A 4,761-nucleotide genomic window follows, 5' to 3' on the forward strand; every position below is an offset into this window, starting at 1 on the left:
GTGTGTGTGGTGCTGTAGGTAGGATTATTAATATAAAGTGTGTGTGTGTGTATTAAAGGTAGGATTGTGTATAAAGTATGTGTGTGTGTATTAAAGGTTGTAGGTAGGATTGTGTAATATAAAGTATGTGTGTGTATTAAAGGTAAAAATTAAAGGTAGGATTATGTATAAAGTATGTGTGTGTGTATTAAAGGTGCTGTAGGTAGGATTGTGAATAAAGTGTGTGTGTGTGTGTATTAAAGGTACTGTAGGTAGGATTGTGTATAAAGTGTGTGTGTGTGTATTAAAGGTGCTGTAGGTAGGATTGTGTATAAAGTATGTGTGTGTGTATTAAAGGTACTGTAGGTAGGATTGTGTATAAAGTATGTGTGTGTGTATTAAAGGTGCTGTAGGTAGGATTGTGTATAAAGTATGTGTGTGTGTATTAAAGGTACTGTAGGTAGGATTGTGTATAAAGTGTGTGTGTGTATATAAAGGTGCTGTAGGTAGGATTGTGTATAAAGTATGTGTGTGTGTATTAAAGGTGCTGTAGGTAGGATTGTTTATAAAGTATGTGTGTGTATTAAAGGTGCTGTAGGTAGGATTGTGTATAAAGTGTGTGTGTGTATTAAAGGTCCATGATGTAGGTAGGATTGTGTATAAAGTATGTGTGTGTGTGTATTAAAGGTGCTGTAGGTAGGATTGTGTATAAAGTATGTGTGTGTGTATTAAAGGTACTGTAGGTAGGATTGTGTAAAAGTCCATGTGTGTGTGTATTAAAGGTGCTGTAGGTAGGATTGTGTGTATGTCTGTGTGTGCTCTTAAAGGTACTGTAGGTAGGATTGTAAAGTGTGTGTATTAAAGGTGCTGTAGGTCTATTGTGTATAAAGTATGTGGTATTAAAGGTACTCTGTAGGTAGGATTACATAAAGTGTTATGTATTGTGTATTAAAGGTGTGTGTAACAGCTGTCTATTAAAAAATTGCTGTAGGTAGGATTATTAATATAAAGTATGTGTGTGTATTAAAGGTACTGTAGGTAGGATTGTGTATAAAGTATGTGTGTGTGTATTAAAGGTGCTGTAGGTAGGATTGTGTATAAAGTATGTGTGTGTATTAAAGGTATTGTAGGTGGATTATAGTATAAAGTTGTGTATTAAAGGTAAAACTGCTGTAGGTAGGATTGTGTATAAAGTATAATGTGTGTATTAAAGGTTACAGTAATTCCCTTAAGTATAAAGTATGTGTGTGTATTAAAGGTGCTGTAGGTAGGATTGTGTATAAAGTATGTGTGTGTGTATTAAAGGTGCTGTAGGTAGGATTGTGTATAAAGTATGTGTGTTATTAAAGGTGTAGGTATTAAAAGTGTGTGTGTGTGTATTAAAGGTGCTGTAGGTAGGATTGTGTATAAAGTATGTGTGTGTGTATTAAAGGTACTGTAGGTAGGATTGTGTATAAAGTATGTGTGTGTGTATTAAAGGTGCTGTAGGTAGGATTGTGTATAAAGTATGTGTGTGTGTATTAAAGGTGCTGTAGGTAGGATTGTGTATAAAGTATGTGTGTGTGTAAACTATAGGTAAACAAAATACTGTAGGTACTGTAGGATTGTGTATAAAGTGTGTGTGTGTGTATTAAAGGTACTGTAGGTAGGATTGTGTATAAAGTGTGTGTGTGTGTATTAAAGGTACTATGACATAAATAAAGGCCCAAAAAACCCAATGGCCCGGGCCCAGTAAAAACATATGTCGGTCCGGTTGATTGGCCAGTGGCTCTGTCTGCTGCATCAGCAAACGTCATATAGAGTGGCACGAAGCGTGTGAATGTTAGCTAACATTTCACATTTCCTCCTCAGGTAATTTATAACCAATTCATTTGGATACAAGCGTTGCATTTTGGAAGACAGACGGGATTCTGAACAGTGATTACCGAGGATTATTTACCACCGATGGCGCAGATGAACTAACGCTACACTCGTTACTGTAAGTAGCCTACAATAAACCCTCCATGATTAAAGAGTCAATACTTATCAGTATACCCACCTACCTGTCATAAAGGCAGAAACACGGAGAAACCATATCTCAGTCTGCTCTGTCTGCGCTGTTCACTCTGAGGACCGCTGTGCAAACACAGCTCTTTCTGCTCTAAACCAACACTAATACAGGAGAAATACTAACACAGTTCTACTCTACTAACACAGCTCTACTCTACTAATCAGCTCTACTCTACTAACACAGCTCTACTTTCAGCTCTACTCTACTAACACAGCTCTAATTACTAACACAAGTCTACTCTACTAACACTCTACTCTACTAACACAGCTCTACTCTACTAACTACAGCTCTGTTACTAACACAGCTCTACTCTACTAACACAATCTTACTCTACTGGAAAAGCTCTATTCTACTGACACAGCTCTACTCTACTAGGACAGCTCTACTCAACTAACACAGCTCTACTCTTTCTAACAGCAGTGCTCTAGGCCAGGGTAATATATCCAAGTAGCTCTATCTTTCACAGCTCTACTCTACTAACCAGATATCTACCTTCAGTTTTGTCTCTAGCTCTAAATTGTGGGTCAACACAGCTCTTACTCTCCTCAATACACGCTCTATTCTTGCTAACACAGACCACTCTTCATCTGGCTCATCAACAGATCTAATTTACTAATGACTCTCTGACTAACACAGCTCTAGTGTTTCTAATAATATCTACCTACTAACACAGCTCTACTCTCACAATACAAGCTCTACTCTACTAACACAGCTCTACTCTAAACACTGACACAGCTCTATCTCTAACTAACACACTCTGCTCTGCTAATAGCTCTATGGATCTCTTAAACCAGCTCTACTCTACTAACACAGCTCTACTCTACTAACACAGCTCTACTCTACTAACACAGCTCTAATGCTACTAACACAGCTCTACTCTACTAACACAGCTCTACTCTACTAACACAGCTCTACTCTACTAATACAGCTCTACTCTACTAACACAGCTCTACTCTACTAACACAGCTCTACTCTACTAACACAGCTCTACTCTACTAACACAGCTCTACTCTGTAAACACAGCTCTACTCTACTAACACAGCTCTACTCTACTAACACAGCTCTACTCTACTAACACAGCTCTACTCTACTAACACAGCTCTACTCTGTAACACAGCTCTACTCTACTAACACAGCTCTCTTACTCTACTAACACAGCTCTACTCTACTAACACAGCTCTACTCTACTAACACAGCTCTACTCTACTAACACAGCTCTGCTAACACAGCTCTACTCTAAATACAGCTCTACTCTACTAACACAGCTCTACTCTGTAAATACAGCTCTACTCTACTAACACAGCTCTACTCTACTAACACAGCTCTACTCTACTAACACAGCTCTACTCTACTAATACAGCTCTACTCTACTGACACAGCTCTACTCTACTAACACAGCTCTACTCCAGTAATACAGCTCTACTCTACTAACACAGCTCTACTCTACTAACACAGCTCTACTCTACTATAGTGTCTCTACTCTACTAACACAGCTCTACTCTACTAACACAGCTCTACTCTACTAACACAGCTCTACTCTACTAACACAGCTCTACTCTACTAATACAGCTCTACTCTACTAACACAGCTCTACTCTACTAATACAGCTCTACTCTACTAACACAGCTCTACTCTACTAACACAGCTCTACTCTACTAACACAGCTCTACTCTACTAACACAGCTCTACTCTACTAACACAGCTCTACTCTACTCTTCTACTAACACAGCTCTACTCTACTAACACAGCTCTACTCTACTAATACGCTCTACTCTACTAACACAGCTCTACTCTACCAACACAGCTCTACTCTACTAACACAGCTCTGCTCTACTAACACAGCTCTACTCTACTAACACAGCTCTACTCTACTAACACAGCTCTACTCTACTAACACAGCTCTACTCTACTAATACAGCTCTACTAACACAGCTCTACTCTACTAACACAGCTCTACTCTACTAATACAGCTCTACTCTACTAACACAGCTCTACTCTACTAACACAGCTCTACTCTACTAACACAGCTCTACTCTGTAACACAGCTCTACTCTACTAACACAGCTCTACTCTACTAACACAGCTCTACTCTACTAACACAGCTCTACTCTACTAACACAGCTCTACTCTACTAACACAGCTCTACTCTACTAATACAGCTCTACTCTACTAACACAGCTCTACTCTACTAATGCAGCTCTACTCTACTAATAAATTCTCTACTCTACTAACACAGCTCTACTCTACTAACACAGCTCTCCTCTACTAACACAGCTCTACTCTACTAACACAGCTCTACTCTACTAACACAGCTCTACTCTATAAACACAGCTCTACTCTACTAATACAGCTCTACTCTACTAACACAGCTCTACTCTACTAACACAGCTCTACTCTACTAACACAGCTCTACTCTACTAACACAGCTCTACTCTACTAACACAGCTCTACTCTACTAACACAGCTCTACTCTACTAACACAGCTCTACTCTACTAATACAGCTCTACTCTACTAACACAGCTCTACTCTACTAACACAGCTCTACTCTACTAACACAGCTCTGCTCTGCTAACACAGCTCTGCTCTACCCACACAGCTCTACTCTACTAACACAGCTCTGCTCCTACTCTTTACAGCTCTGCTCTACTAACACAGCTCTACTCTACTAACACAGCTCTACTCTACTAACACAGCTCTACTCTGCTCTACTCTACAAAGCAGCTCTGCTCTA

This window comes from Perca flavescens, chromosome 18, assembly GCF_004354835.1.
Source record: "Perca flavescens isolate YP-PL-M2 chromosome 18, PFLA_1.0, whole genome shotgun sequence".
NCBI lineage: Eukaryota > Metazoa > Chordata > Actinopteri > Perciformes > Percidae > Perca > Perca flavescens.